The sequence below is a fragment of the Schistocerca gregaria genome, chromosome X (assembly GCF_023897955.1).
Source record: "Schistocerca gregaria isolate iqSchGreg1 chromosome X, iqSchGreg1.2, whole genome shotgun sequence".
NCBI classification, from domain to species: Eukaryota; Metazoa; Arthropoda; class Insecta; order Orthoptera; family Acrididae; genus Schistocerca; species Schistocerca gregaria.
In genome coordinates this window covers 790,834,084-790,851,590 of record NC_064931.1, presented here as the reverse complement: position 1 = coordinate 790,851,590, position 17,507 = coordinate 790,834,084, and positions in this window count along the sequence as shown.

Below are 17,507 nucleotides of genomic sequence, written 5' to 3'. Positions count from 1 at the left end.
TTGAATGTTTTGTTATAATATATTCAATTACTCAACTTTTATTCGCTTACTGTGAGCTGCTAGACATCAGCAGTATTAGGTACAAACGTAATACCTATTAGTGACATGAAAATTTCTGCCAGACTGCGACTTGAACCTACATTTCTCTCATCTTGTGAGGAAATATTCCATGAAGTGCTGGGTTTGCAGTCAGATGTTACTGAATCAGTCTTTTAACTGCATAACTTCCAGCAATGTGAATGGGATGACGAAATACTTAATATTCATCTGTCATAGAAACCTCTTCAAAGATTCACTGTGTATATTATCTAGAATAGGGTATAATGAGCCAATTGTAACACATTAGCCATTGATATACAGCTTCTTATTTGGCATGTGTTCAGTTCTTTTCCTTTTATTCTTTCCACACATCACCTCTCCCCTGCTTGTAAGTTCAGATTATTCAGCCTGTGAGAGTACATAATGGGCTCTGAAAATGAACTCTTAAGTTATTCTGGATATATTGTTTGGTTTGTCATTTTGGATATGACATGATCTTGAAGAAATAGAACACACAGAAGTAGTAACCTTTGCGACCAGTGCTTGATATGTAAAAATGTAGTAGTACCAGTACTGTGAGCTACCGTGGATTGTTTATTAACATCTTAAAACATTATTTTAATGGTTTTGTATCAGAGGTATCAGTATGGTATACCGTCACAAATCAAGCACTGGCTATAACAACAAAAGCAATTGTCTGGTTTAAAATAGTCACACTGACTGTACCTGGATTGCGTTATCATCTCACACCAATAAAAAAGGAAAATTGTTTGACAATATTATAAAAGGGATAAGTGCTACTCTATAGTGGAGATGCTGATTCACAGGCACAACAGAAAGATTGTCAAACAAATCTTTCATCCAAACAGTCATTCTTCACAATTAGACAACATATATTCAGTATCTCCGCTATGACGTGTGTAGCAACTACTCTTTTCATAACATTGTCATTATTACATAGTAGATTTTCCATTATGTGAAGAGAAGTGTTTAATGTACCATTGACCACAGTAGTAAGGATAGACTATCAGGTTTCTACCGACAGACAGAGCTTATATCTTACTAAGTTGTCTCCATCAAGATGAACACAGTCTCCTTCAAGGTTTTTCGCATCAGATCTGTGGCTGAGTAGCAGCCAACTGATTGTTGCCTCAAACTTAAATAATGATAAGTAAAGAAAATAAACAGAGAGGAAATTTGTTTAGTGCATAAACTTGAAACTGATATTAAATTGACAGATACTTTGACCAAAAGTTGGCTTACACTACACAAGAAGTTTTCTTCTTAATTGAAATTCATGACAGTTTCTGTTCATCAGTGTGTTTGAGAATTATTCCCAAACTAAATGTATACATAAAAAAAATTTAGTTCCAAATGAAGTACAGAAAATTTGATTTCATGGCTATTATTTATACCCATTGATCGGCTTTCCTTTCCTTATTTTCTTCAGCTGCCATTCGTGGCACAGCTGTTTCTGCCAGCATGATGGATTTCCATTTCCTTGCACTGCAAATGAAGGTGGAAAATATACTGCTTAAGGCAAACAACGTAAAAAAATGGAAATTCCATGTAACTGCAAAACAATGAAATACGGCATAATTGGAGCTTCAGTAGTTATACGAGGGTATTTGTCTGTATGGAGGCTGAGAAGCTGGAATACTGCAGTGAACTTCAGGAAGGCTTGCACAGAATCAACAGCTGGTGGAGTGGCTTGCACTGTGAATAACTGTCTAGACAGATCTCCATGTTGAATCACCACTTTTTAGCGACCAACAGTTTGTCATTGAAGAGATCATTCCAATTTCCATCAGCTGAAGCCTTGGTACAAGAACTGCTCTCCATACAACAATGACATGTGCCTCTGCACGTTTTTGCATTTATGCAAAAGCAAAGTCAGTTATGTTGTATTTGTTTCTTCAGTGACAGTACATCTATAGGCAATAAGTTTCTGGTAATGTTACAGTGAGATGGGTTGTTGATATCATTGATGATATATCTTCACGATCTGAACTCGGGGCCAAGGCAACCTATCCACATTCCTTCAGAACCTCAACACCGTTTCTCCTATCTGCTTCACCTGGTCCTCCTCTACACAATGTGCCACCTTCCTGGAAGTTGACCTCCACCTCCCTCATTGCTCTGTACTGTACTGTCCACACCTCAGTTAACATAAAACTCACTAACCACCAACAGTACCTGCATTTTGACAGCTGCCATCCCTTCCACACAAAAAAAAATTCCCCCACATACAGCTTAGCCGCCTGTGAACGACATGTCTGCTCTGAGGAGAACTCTATTGCTGTGTATGCTGAAAGGCCCACAAAGACCTTTGCAGACAGCAACATTCCCCCAATCTAGTCCACAAACAAATTTCCAATGCTGTATCCTCACACTACCAATCCTCCCACCATCCACAAGAATCAGCTAAAAAGAGTGTCCCCTCATCACCCAATATCACTCTGGACTGGAACAAGTGAATCATAATGCCACCAGGGCCTTATCTCTCTTCCTGCCCTGAAAGAGGGACATCCTATCCAAGATATTTCACACCCCTCCTGAAGTGATGTTCCATTGCGCATCCAACCTACACATCATCCTAGTGTACCTCTGTGCCGCTCTCCTTCTCATCTGCTAATTACAGAGATCATATACATGTCGCAGACCAAAGTAAAAGATATGTCTAATCCACCCACCCAGTACCTACTACTCCAGTAATGCACTGACTTATCCTACACCATCAGAGGCCGGGCCACCTGTGAAAGCAGCCATCATGTACCAGCTCTGGTGAAATCACTGCACTGCTTTCTGTATTGTATGACTATGAACCATCTGTCCACCAGGATGAATGGCCATCCCCAAACTATGGCCAAAAGGAAAGCAGCCCGTATTTGTGGGACAACATGCAGCTGAACATAAAATGATCGATTTTAATGATTGGTTCACAACCCAGATAATACAGATCCTCCCCTCCACCACTAGCTCTTCTGAACCACATAGACCAGAGTTATCCTTATAACATATTCTCTATTTCTGAAATTATCCCAGTCTCAAGCCAACTATTTCGTCCCCTCCATCCTGTCATCTCTCCCAAGTTAATTGCTTTCAGCATGAGCCCCCTCCCACTGGCCACTACAATTGTGCTAGCTCATATATTTATCACCCCCGCCACCTCCCACATTCCTTGCTGGCAAACTGGCCATCTCTGTCCGAGCTACCAGCTACCCAATACCAGCTCATCTCCCTTCCCTCCCACCTTTTCCTCTGCCCACCCTGCATGACACTACCACACCACAATCAGCGCACCTGGTCTTAGTTAAAACATGCATATGAACTTCTTTGAGCAGAATTTCACTAGAAATATTTTTTGTCATAATAGATGTCTTCGAAAGATGAGCTTTTTTTCATAAAAACAGAAAAATAAACATCAAAAAATTTAATTAAGGGTTGGTGGAGGTAGACGCTCATCCATTAGGGAAGGGAACTTTTCTGTTTCTCACTACTACATCCAGTATGAATATTTTCCTAAAGTTTCAAAAGCTTATAAATTGTTTCCTCTATTTTTGTTAATTTGCCTGGGGTATAAGAAAGGCAGCATTGACTATTCTAAACTGTTTTTTAAAAAAAGTAATCTTATCTCAAAGAAATAACACAGATAAATAACTATCAACTATATTCCCCAAGTAACACAAATTTAGAACCATGGGTATGGCATGTCATTAACAACATGGCTTAACACTGTATCATACTTTGATTGATATTAGGAAACACAAATCCCTCCATAGCTACCCAGCCCCCCCCCCCCCCCAAATTCAAGGTAAAAACGTTATCATCCTTAACCCCCTCCCCACCAGTCTCCTCCATCACGGGGAGGAGTAAGCTGTTTGAGAGCATGTTAACTCCCCTTTCCAGCCATAGGTTTTAACAACTTTTATTTTTATTGCATTTATGTCCCTTTTCTTGCAAAAAGTGGGTAATTTCTCTTGTTCAATCTTACCATTATAAGTTATTTCTTTAGACTGATGTGACAAATTTTACACACAAATAATACATATAGCTAAAGAAAAGACAAGAACAATGAATTTATATGTGGTATACATATAGCTAAGGAAAATATTATAAGAAAATGGCAAGTAAATAATGTTATGCCTTGGGGTTTTTTCCTCGGGTTCCAGCCTTAGCTGGGACTAATCTTTTCCTTTCCAGTATGGTAGCCAAAATGGTCTGCCATGGTGTCTCACAGATAAGTCAGTCTTTGGTGTCTTTTATCTTCTTCGAAGTTGCTAATATTGTGTTTTGTTCTTTCTGCTGTGCCAGCTACCCTTTGCAGTGCAGTACTTCATTAGTTATCACTGTTTCATCAATCTTCACTGTTCAAGTTTATCTGACTCTATTCTCTCAGGTAGCCCCCGTCATTCATGTTTTGCAGTTGGCCAACATCACCTTTTTGATTTTCACATCAGAGTCATGATTGTGGATGTCCCCTGGGGTGTCAGTGTCTCTTGTGTTGCTGAGAGTGATCTTTAATTAGGGAGGCTGTTGTTACACCCATTTGCACTCTGACCTGCATCAATGACGATTCTGCTTGTGCTCCCCAGTGGTGGGCTGATCAGTAGGTGGCAACCCTCATTCCGTAGGGGCCAGGCTGCTTCCAACTCAGCAGATCGTATGCTCCTCACAATGAAATTGTATAGGATTCCTAATGAAGTACGTTAACGAATGTGATGATCCTTGTTGTAAATATGTCGAAGCCATGGTCACCTAAAGTAACTTCATTAACGAACTAGAAACATTTAATTTAAAAGAGGGGTCTTATTTTAAATATGGTTCGACAGAACTTTATAAAATAAACACAAGACTGTTTCCACAACAAAACTTGGGAAGTAACATCATTCACAGACGTTACCCCATCCACTTCAACTACTGTGTATTGTCTCAATGCTGTCAGACTCTGCCCAAATACTGATGCTGCATGCTTGAGGAATGTGCATAAAATACAGCACAAGACATCTTTAAGTGCCTTAAGAATGGCTACAGATTTTTGGCTTGTTTAAGATATATGGGCAGGAAGAGTACGATATGGCATTGCTAAAAATGACTGTATTCCAATCATGGGATGGTAAGTAAAATATATAAGACTTGTAAAATGAACAGCTTACAATGTGGGCATTTAAGGTAGTTTTATTTTTCTGGTCAACAAGTGAAGAACAGTTCTTGGTACACTTCTTGAGTTTCATCCTTCGTGGCCATTATTCTGATGCAGTTTTAAAGTCTTATTTTGACGTGTGTATAAAGATTTTTCTTTGTATTAATGCTTCATTTTCTGAAGAATGTGCTTCTATTCTACATTCAAGTCATAAACATGCTAATCAACTATGGCTAATGTAGTGTTTATTTTTGTTAGCTAATAACAGTACTCACTGTAGTTTGTACAGTATTGATAGCATATATACATACTGCAATGTGATCGTTACAATTACATTTTTACAGATTTATTATTCAGTTGTGTCAAAGGAAATGCACCAAGAGTAAAGATAAGCATAATGTGGAATTATAATTGTATTAACTATTACAGTATTGATTGAGATTTTATTACACTGGCATTCATTGTCTAATATTCCAGGTTCAACTTGGTTTGCAGGGACCAAGGACATAAGATATATTGCATTAGTAACACCACTGCCAAAGTACTGCCAAAGGATGTGAATTTTGCCTTGAGGGAGTAATCTGTACAGCTTGCTTCCTGTGTTGAAATAATTATCTAATACTCTTTATTCGTGGGAAAGCAATTTCTAAATAGGCAATTTCTTTGTCAATGACTTTGTAACACTGAAATAAAAAATATCGCAAACATACAAATCTGCTAGGAGTGATAATACTACACAGAAAACATAAATATTTGGAGCGCATAATGATCAAAAATTATTTTGTATTTAATGTTTTTTGTGTAAATATGCTGAAGTCTACGAGTTATGTAATACACCAAGGAACATGTGGAAGACAATTGGCCCCTAGTTTCCTTTGGTCGGAAAAAGAAACACACAAAAAAATGGAATCAATATTTTTCTTGGCCAGTAGCCTTGCCACAGTGGTAACACCAGTTTCCATTAGATCACCGATGTTAAGAGCTGTTGGACTTGGCTAGCACTTGGATGGGTCACCATCCGGGTTTGACAAGTGCTGTTGGCAGATGAGATGCACTCAGCCCGTGTGAGGCCTATTGAGAAGCTGCTTGACTGAGAAGTAGCGACACTGGTCACAAAAGCTGACAACGGCTGGGAGAGTTCTGTGCTGACCACATGCCCCTCTGTATCTACACCCAGTGATGCCTTAGGGCTGAGGATGACACAGCAGCCAGTCAGCACCATTGGGCTTTCAAGGGCTGTTCAGATGGTGTTTTTTAATACTTTCTTGAACATGTTATAAATGTGTCTACATCGACTGACTATTATATCAAATGTTTGTTGATAGTAAATATTGGAACTGAGAATAGTTAATTGAAAATAATAATGATACAAATGTATATTTGATACCATTTGGAAGCAATCCTGACAATTTGTACTGAAGCAGAAATCTGTGAGGGTATCAAAATTAAAAGCATTGGCTGTAACTGTAATTAATTTATTCAGGAAACTTGGATACATTTTGTAATAAGGCACAACTTCCATCCATTTGAACCTTCTTACAGTGGTCAAACCTAGGTGCACCTCTGTAATTTTTATCCCACCGACTTCCCTCCAGTACCAAATTGACTTGATGATTCCTTGATGCCTCGGAATGTGTCCTAACAGTCAGTCCCATTTGTTAGTAGTGCCATTAATTTCTCTTCTTACCATATTTATTCAGTACCACCTGTTTAGTTATCCGGTATACCCATGTAATCTTCGCCTTTCTTCTGTACCACTACTTTTCAGATGCTTTATTCTTATGCAAATTAATTTTCAGGTTGTGTAAACACCTACTTTATCACCCTAAATGAACACTGACTTAACAAGATTGAACAGGTGTTTTGTTGTGATGACTGGTCTGTAGAGTAACCAGAGGATTAGGTTAGGGTGGCTAGGTGACAGTTCAGTTACTTGTGGCCAAGCTGAATGTGAAAGCAGAGTGTTAAGAGTAAAGTATTGTCCCATACCTGGGCAGATAGCATTGCATGGATGGGTACAGTAGAAGTGGTAGTTTTTTTTTATGTGTGAGCACTATCTGGTGGAGGGTTTAGTTCAATGAATGAGGCCTACTCAAAAGCAGAACTCCTAAGCTTCAGTTAGCGAGTCTGCAAAAGATCATACAGCTTATCCCAGTATGACTAATAATGTAACTGACTGAAGTGGATAATAAGAAAATCACCCCATTAACAACTAATGCAACTGTTGACAGTGTATTAAGCACACTGCTCAGCAGATTACTGCATACTAAGATGCTCACTCCTTCATAACAAAAAGGTAGACACACCTGGGGCTGTGTGGCTGCCAAGTTATTTGGAGTTAGATGTAACATATTGATCTGTAAAGCAGCATGGCGTCTATGTTCATGCCATATTTAGTGCAATTTTTGTTATAAAAATGAACTGGAAGGCACATATGGGATTAAAAAAAAAACAAGTATCTCGTGAGTGCACAACATGCATTGTATGTAATCTACAAAAAAGATGTAGTGGGGGAATGTCATACTGTGTTTTAACCACATACAATAAATAGTTCTAGTTTATTTCATGATAAATAGTTGAGAAGATCTAACTGGTATTGTTACATGAATTCAGTATATCACTATTTGCTTATATTCCATGCAATGACTAATGTTTTAAATATTACATTCTTTGGTGATGTTTTCATGTTTACTGTTACTGCTACAAATGCATAGACAAATCCATGAAAAAGGAGACAATTACATTTCTTTCATAGGACAGCATTAAAAATGTTCAGTTATATTAGTAGGACATTGCAAAAAACAAACACACAGAATCTGGATGAAAACAAAGAAGTCATTGTATGAGAGTCTGCCATAACAAGAAAGGAACAGTGATTTTTTTTATGGGTGGTTCGGAGCAAATTACTTTGCTGGGAGCATCTGAATTCAATGCAGTCACAAGGCTAGCTGCTGTATGTACACAATGTCCTTATAACAGAAGACTATGTATAAAGTGAAGACAATGATGTGCTGCTGCCTAAGAATCCACCTTTACACTGAGGTGAAATTTCGGGTTGGTTACACCAAACAACACCATTTTAACAGTAGTTAATTTATTCACATGAACCCATTAAAGGATCACAAAGAACTGACATGGCGGAACAGGCCAAAGATAATCTTAGCTTAGTTCAAAGATGGATGCATCGATGTTGGTGTCGATTTCGTCGGCGCCACATAGCCGCCGCCCCCCCCCCCCCCCCCCCCACAGTATAGAGTACCCTTGAGAGGCTAGGGGGTGACTATGGCGTCAGTGGGAGTGGGCCGCTGGAGCCAGACGATGGTCAGCTCGACAGCATCGTCGGGGGGCTGTGTGGGTAGATGTCGTGACGGAAGGTTTGGCCACTGAACCTGGAAGTTATTGTAGCAAGCCAGGCATCATACCGGGTGTGCTGGTCGTGCGGCGACAGCTAGGCCTGCGGTTTGCAGGTGGAACGGAGCGGCAACGATGATGTCTACGGTGGGCGTGGTGAACACACGAATTGAGTCCAGGTGGCAGGGAATGGCGGAGGTTGTGACATGAGCAGTGGATGAAGAGAAACGCAGGATGAACAGTGTATAATCACGCAGTATTATTAAGATGTCATGGATTATGTCCGGGGGGACAGGTACAAACACCTTGAGAGAGGGCACGTTGAAGATGAGGGGGCGTGAAAAACCTCGACAGGGTGAGGCAGGCGACGGTGGAGAGGTCGAAGGGCCTGGTGGTGAGGGCGTGATCGTAGGTAAGCTTGACGTGGGCAGCATGTGCTGACTCGACGCAGTGCGTGAGACCGGAGTAGAGGGTGAGGTCGGAGGAGAGCTCTCGACTGGAGCTGGATGTCGAGTGACTAGGTGTGTAAGTTCGGCGTGGAGGGAGTGGTTGGAGCATTATGAGCCATGACAGTGAGTGGCACGGTCGTGGTCTGAAGGCGGCTAGAAGAAGGCTCGACATGAGAGACTGTAACAGCTGAATCTTTCATCTGGATGTCACAGGTGTTGGCTGAGGGCCGGTGAACTCGGTACGGATCGGTATATGGAGGGTGGAGGGGAGCACGTACAGTGTCATCTCGGAGCATGATGTACTCGCAATCGTCCAGAGATTTCGGGACATGAACCTTAGGGTGGGAGAGGCTGGTGGGCAGAGGGATGTGGAGATTGATGAAGTGGTGTCTGACGCTGTCGATGAAGGAAGGTAAGTCAGACTGAAGGAGAGAACTGGAAGGGCTCACAAGTTCGCCAGGGAGAACGATGTTCTTTCTGTATACGAACTCAGCTATTGTGCCTTTGAGGTCTTTCTTGTAGATCGCACGAATCACAAGGGGAAGGGCCTCCGTCCATAGAGAGTCGTGACATCGAAGAGCTGCCTTGAAAGTGTGGCGCCAGCGGTCAACTAGCTCGTTATTTTGCGGGTGATATGCTGTGGTATGGGTGCCCTGGATGCCGCAAATGTAACAAATCTTGTTGAACAGGGCTGACTCGAATTGTCTGCCCTGGTCAGTCTTGATGATAGCTGGACATCCGAAACGTGATACCCATGGCTTGACGAAAGCTCAAGCAAGAGTTTCTGCCGTAATATTGGGGAGGGGGACAGCCTCGACCCAGCGAGTTCTTCAGTCGATATACGAGAGAACATAATGAAAGACAATGTCAATATGAATATGCTGGAAACTCCCAGGAGGAGTCGAAAAGGCGCCGAGCAGTGGTGAAGTGTGCTTGTGTACTTCGGAGCGTTGGCACGCGATGCAGGAGTGTGCCCATTGCTGGGAGCCTTTGTTGACATTTTTCCACACAAAGCACTTCGCTACAAGGTGGGCGAACGCACGAACACTGGGGTGGGTTAAATTACGCAATGCATTGAAGACAGCACAACGGAGCGTGGTTTGGATGAGGGGGCAATTTGTACTGGTTGGTCTCAATGCCTGCTGCCGCAAGAGTGTTCATAACAGTTTGCACATGTCATCGAATGTTGTCCTCGACAGAGGAGCTGAACACAAGAATGTCATCAAAATATGTAAAGCAAAATTTTAGGTTGAATAACACTTCATTGATGAAGCGTTGCCAGATCTGGGTTGCGTTTTTCGGACGGTATGAATCGAAACTGTAATAACCCGATCAGGGTGGTGATTGCTGTCTTCTCGATGTCTTCAGGTGAAATGGGGATCTGACGATAGATGCGTTTGCAATCAATGACAGAGAACGTGCTCACACCTGCGAGGGAACTGGTAAAGTCGGCAGTGTTGGGTATGGGGTAGGTGTGCATAATTGTCCGTGGATTTAGTCGACAGTAGTCTCTGCACATGTGCCAGGTCTCGTCTTTCTTGGGTGTCATATGTATGGGCGTAGACCAGCCTCTGGCAGAGGGTTCAATGACGCCGGAGCTTAGTAGTTCAGAAATCTGATTTTTAACGTCATAGAGGCGCTCAGAACAAAGTCGACTTGGTTTAGTGGAGATCGGGGGACCTGGCGTGAGGCGAAGCTTGTTAACCGTGCCCCTGTTGATGACGGAAATGTCGCTGGCATTGTGGCGGGCAGGGCAGGCGTGGTCATGGTGTTCGGAGCCACTCAACGGATCCCACGGGAGCCAAGGCGGCGAAGTGTCCCAGGAGTCGATGCGACAAAATGGCCGCCGTCCCAATGCAGTGGCACTGTGACAGGTGAGCTCGGTAGAGCTCGTGAGCCGTTATTGAGTCCATTCTCTCAGGGCACGGGCGAAATGCTTGGCGCAAGTGCACTGTTTGTGTTTGTAGTGGCGGTCACACGGCGGCACGCAGGAGCCGAAGTTACATAGTTTGAGGTGCTGTCCATGAGGGGCGGGGTAGGAGCCATTAGTTCGGGTACAAATTACGCTTGTTGCACATGCGCACTTGTGTGCGGTCGAGTGTCAAATGCTGTCGTGTTAGGAGTGTGTGGCCCTGTGGAGCTGTCAGTACATGTTACGGCAGTCTTGATAGCACAGTTGCGAGGGGTAGCAGGAGGTAGACACACAGAGGCTCGATTGCTGGGACTACACGCAGGTTCAGTGCACTCACTGACCTTGCTTTGTCCTTGCTGTAGTGTCTGTGTTTCACACTAGGTCTGGTGAAAGTTTGTGGTGTTGCAAGAAGTCAATGCCTAGTATAGGTTCGTCAATTTTGCACACTCGAGTTTGCAGTTTGTGGAGAGTGAGACGATGTGGGAAGTTGAATCCGAGCATTGTAGTTTAGTTGAACTCACTGCCTGTAGTGGAGTATGATGAGGGCAGATGTTCGACGACGCTAAGGATGAAGACAGCAGTGAAACATCAGCGCCTGTGTCCACTAGGAAAAGTATACCGACAAAATGTCTTTAATGTAAAGCCGTGTGCAATTAGCCAGTCGTTCCCAGACAGAATGGAGCACTGGTGGTGCCTGTCATGTTGTGTGGAGGAGGCGGCACCCGGACCTACCTGTGATTCTTGTTTGGGAAGTAGCAGGGTGGTCTGCAGTTCCATGCCGCCTCACCAAACCGTGTGTGGAAGTAACAGTAGGGGTAGTGCGGTTGCATTTCCTGTGGAACGTTCGTTGCCAGTGGTGGTGGTTGAGGTTCGGTGGTCGCAGCAGACTCGGTTGCTGGAGGGGTGTGACCATGGACAGAGCCGGTGACGTCCGAGTAGCTTGTTTACTGCTTCTGGGAGCAATCAGAACGGTCGGCACAGTGTGGCTCTGGCCGCGTCCGGCTGCAGGACGATGAGCCTGAAACTGAGACTTGTCAGGTAGGCAGTGTCTGGCGAAATAGAGCAGTGATGCATCATGTAGCTTGTCAGCAATTGTCATTATTTGCTAGACAGGTTCAGGAGACCTCTGGGCCAGAGAAAAGTGGATGTGAGGAGGTAGTTTATCTGACCAGATGGCAAGGAGAGCTGTGTCAGAGAGTAGATCAGCACTGACCAGGGCACGTTGCCATCTCCAGAACTGGGAAGGTTTATCGTCGCCTAGTTGCTCGATGTGGGGCATTTGCCGTATTGCTGCCTCAGTTGTGAGTGCAAGCCGACGTAGAACTGCATTGTTGGCTAGAGTGTACCAGGTAGATGAGTCCAGGGCGTCGACCAGGTCAGCAATCAAGTTCTCCTGGCTGTGCAGGTGGGTGATCAGGCACAGAAACATGGTTGACTCATCAAGTCCATTGAACCTGACGGGATACCAATTCGATTCTACACAGAGTACGCGAAAGAACTTGCCCCCCTTCTAACAGCCGTGTACCGCAAGCCTCTGGAGGAACGGAAGGTAAATGTTTGCGAAAGAGCACAGGTAGTCCCAGTCTTCAAGAATGGTTGTCGAGCAGATGTGCAAAGACCTATATCTCTGACGTCGACCTGTTGTAGAATTTTAGAACATGTTTTTTGCTCGAGTATCATGTCGTTTTTGAAAACTCAGAATCTACTCTGTAGGGATCAACATGGATTCCGTAAACAGCGATGGTGTAAGACCCAGCTCGCTTTATTTGTTCATGAGACCCAGAAAATATTAGATACAGGCTCCCAGGTAGATGCTATTTTCCTTGATTTCCGGAATGCGTTCAATACACTTCCGCACGTCTACAGACGTTAAAGTAACCTCTGGCGTGCCACAGGGGTGTGTTATGAGACCATTGCTTTTCACAATATATATAAATGACCTAGTAGATAGTGTCGGAAGTTCCATGCGGCTTTTTGCGGATGATGCTTTAGTATACAGAGAAGTTGCAGCATGAGAAAATTGTAGCGGAATGCAGGAAGATCTGCTGTGGATAGGCACTTGGTGCAGGGAGTGGCAACTGACCCTTAACATAGACAAATGTAATGTATTGCGAATACATAGAAAGAAGGATCCTTTACTGTACGATTATATGATAGCGGAACAAACACTGGTAGCAGTTACTACTGTAAAATACCTGGTAGTATGCGTGCGGAACGATTTGAAGTGGAATGATCATATAAAATTAATTGTTGGTAAGGCAGGTACCAGGTTGAGATTCATTGGGAGAGTCCTTAGAAAATGTAGTCCATCAACAAAGGAGGTGGCTTACAAAACACTCGTTCGACCTATACTTGAGTATTGCTCATCAGTGTGGGATCCATACCGGATCGGGTTGAGAGGAGACAGAGAAGATCGAAAACAGAGCGGCGCGTTTCGTCACAGGGTTATTTGGTAACCGTGATAGCGTTACGGAGATGTTTAGCAAACTCAAGTGGCAGACTCTGCAAGAGAGGCGCTTTTCATCGCGGTGTAGCTTGCTTACCAAGTTTCGAGAGGGTGCGTTTCTGGATGAGGTATCGAATATATTGCTTTTCCCTAGTTATACCTCCCAAGGTGATCACGAATGTAAAATTAGAGAGATTCGAGCGCGTACGGAGACTTTCAGACAGTCGTTCTACGCCCGAGCCATACGTGACTGGAATGCGAAAGGGAGATAACGACAGTGGCATGTAAAGTGCCCTCCGCCACACACCGTTGGGTGGCTTGCGGAGTATAAATGTAGATGTAGATGTAGAATTTTGAAGCAGGTTGTAGCTCTGTCGGGATTAAGCGGCGGCAGCGATGGTAAGCATTGTAGAATGTTCGGAAGAAAAGATTGAGTTGAGTGCATCAGGGGCACTGCCTGAAACGAGCTGTTGTTGCTGTAGTATTCCAGGAGAGTGTGCCTCCAGGGTATATGGCAACGATGGTAAGCATTGTCGAATGTTCGGAAGAAAAGGTTGAGTTGAGTCCATCGGGGCACTGCCTGAAACGAGCTGTTGTTGCTGTAGTATTCCAGGAGAGTATGCCTCCAGGGGATGTGGCAACAACAGCTGTTCGGGTGGCAGCGTGAAGGTGACACGTGGTTGAGCGCGATCAGTCTCGACGCGGAAGGCCGACGTGGGTGAGACATCGTAATATGTCGATTGCTGTTGTGGAAGCTCAACACATTGTGGGTGTGTTCGGATTGATGCGTCGCAGAAGATCAACGCAGATGAGGCACTGAAATGTGCCGAGAACGTTAGCAGAAGCTCGACTGGAGCCGGCGCGGTTCAACATGTGAGAAAAAGTTCAAAGTTTGAGAATGTGTGTTAGTGCACGGAAAGCTCGACGTATGATCAAAGCCAGAGCCACCTGTGTTGCAGGGAGGGTGCGGAGGTGTGGGCTGTCCAGAAGCACAGTGTTGGTTTTGATTTCATCGGCACCACAACCCCTTTGTGGCGATGACTCATGATTAATCTTATATATAAATGTCTGATCATTAAAAAATAAAATTGGTATTCTTAATATTCTGTTAGGTGTAAACAAGAAGACTACATTATGTGTTAATAAACACTGGCTCAGTGAAGATAAGCTACAACTGTACATATCATGGGGGTGGTCGTGGCATACTGTGGCATATCGAGCTGGTACCCACCACCTTCTCTACTTACACCCCAACTACTACCAATATGTTTTTTTCTCTTTTCTGTCTCTGAGTGTCTTTTGGTTCTGATTTTCAGTAATATTTGTATGTGATGCAGGCATAAATCAGCCCATTTTTTATATAGTTCAGGTTTCATTGGTACATTTGTTGTCTCAGTATCTGACAGCAAAAATACAATTAGTTTTCTTTAAAACCATGTAATTAAAAGTTATATCTGATTAAAAATTTACTACAGTAAATAGCAGTGAAAATATTTTCAGCTAATAAATCGATTTGGTAAGGATGACACATCTCACTGTAAAGACTAGCATTCCTATTTTTCGTTAGCATAGTTAAAATTTTGTGGAAAAAAATTAAGTTACAAGATAATTATCATTACAGTTCAGATGTAGACACATTTTACATTGCATATTTTGACTCTGTGCTTATTAGATTTCATCTCTGAGTGCTGTACTCCTGTTACTCCAATTTTTATGCACATGGTGCCTACTTCATTAACTGATTGAGCCATTAGTTATGAAAATTGTGGAATCTCCCATGACGTTCAGTATTGCACTTGTACCCATAAACGGATTAGTGCCAATGCAGATGTGTAAAATGATTCCATATACTATTGTAAAGTCCTAGATCACTACACTTTTTACTAACCAAATTATTATTAATAATTATAGTCTATCCTGAGTAGTATTTTTCTCATATGACATTAAGAAATTGGTAATGATCCAACAATGGGACCTTGAAGACAATATATGCAAAAGTAAAAACCAAAATTGTGATGGTGTGTACATTTTTTAGCAAACACCATCCGGAACTCATTCAGATTTTCCACGTAATGACTTCAGAATGTTGTGCTACTGAAGAGGCATCATAGAAGAGACTACATAAATCCGGTTAGTGGGCTCACAGTACTTGTGCAATACAATGTCCTTAGTGTGGATGATACAAGCCTAAAAATGCAATGGAAGCAGCTGCACTGTTATAGCCCATGTTAAAAATCATAACTATAATTTTTACTATATCCCAGACACTAATATTGAAGCATTTGGACAGTCCTTGGAGAAAATTAACTTATTTCTTGCAAAATGGTCTAAGAAAAGGATATATATTCTAGGTCACACACACACACACACACACGCGTATTCCGCTGCCTCCCCAACTTACGCGATATCCTTGTCTGGCCCTATGCCACCCCTGCTCCAAACCAATTGTCCCATGGGGCCTATCCCGTAATACATGCAAAAACTCACCCATACTGCAACACGCTCCAGTCCGGTCCCTGGCATCTCCCATCCCATTAAAGGCAGGGGCAAATCTGAAAGCAGTAATGTAATTTACCAAGTTATCTGCAACCACTTTCTGTCATGCTACATGGTCATGACCGCTGCCAACTTGTGTGTCCACATGAATAGCCAGTGCCAAGACACAGCTGGATCACCCATTTGTTGAGCATGCCACCCAGCATGATATGCTTGAGTTCAATGACTGCTTCACTGACTGGATCCTTTTCACCCACACCACCACCCTGATTTCAAGTTTCCCTGCTCCCACTGCAGCCCTACACAACCTTCTACCCCACCGGCTCACTTTCAGAATCATTTTCCCTTCTCTACTTTACTCCACTTCCACCACAGCCCCAGCATAGCCAGCAGATGCTGCCACTAGCAGCTCATTATCCTGTCTCTACTATGTCCCAGTATGCTCCCACTCTCTCTCTCTCTCTCTCTCTCTCTCTTTCTTGCCTGTTCAGTTTCCTTTTTCCATTTTCTAGATTTGCCAATGACTCTAAGATATTGTTGTTCACATTTCACAAGTGGTATTTCAAAATGTTTACACAAACAATTTTTGTCTGTGCTACATGAGTACACAAAATGCACATAATTTGATTTTCATTGTAAGTGTCAATCACTCATAGTGATATCTGAAACTGAGATCATGATTTAATGTATAGTTTACTGCGATAAGTGTAAAACTGGCGCCACTTGCAGAATTGTAAGATTCAGTTTTTGGATTCTGCTCTCTCAATTGTAGAATCACAGTTCTTTTGTTTTGCACTATTACATACAGTACTGAGAAGTTCACAATCCATGTTGCTTATTCACTACTTATATAAATTTCAGTTACTGCTGTTAAAATATCTTGTCAGGCCGTTCTACCACTTGTGTTTATTCATAAATGTTGTTGTGATCAGGTATCTTATTACATATATTTGATTAATATTAATGGTGCACGGAAAATAAAAAGTAACTTTGAAAGTAAATACCTTTTTTATGTCATCTTGTATCATGTCCTGACATGAGGTCCTTCCAACACAAGATTATACCTACTTAACCCAGAGTACTTTTTTTGTAGCTCTTTGTCATAGGTACATATCACAAAATATTTATGCTGGATAGCACCTTCATGGATGTAGATCTGGTGCAAGCTCATTGACAAGAGCAGTGTTGTGTTACTGTATAGACCAACCCAAAGAAATACTATCATTAGAACATGCTACCATTTTGTCAAAGGAAGGAATTATGTTTGATCCAAGAGCTATAATCCTTATCCCTGAATTAATTAAAATTTTAGTGATTAACACAAAGTGAATTCAATATTGTTCATCTGTGAAAGATAATTTTAATGCAGAAAGTTTCACAAATGCAGTGAAAGGTTTCATGTACTTTTTATTTATTCTGTTTAGCCTTCAGCAGTGTAACACTATTTAGCCAAGGTTTCCTGTACTTGGAATGTGTTTATGGATTCATAGCCTCAACAAACTCATTGCATTAGTAGTGCACGGATGGACATGATATCATTGATTTAAACTGGAGATTACTTCACATTTATTAGTGCCAAAACACATGATGATAAAGATTAACTTCTGCTACAACTATTTTTATAGTTCAAATAGACCAAGTCAGCTACTAAACTTGATGATCTCTGAACAG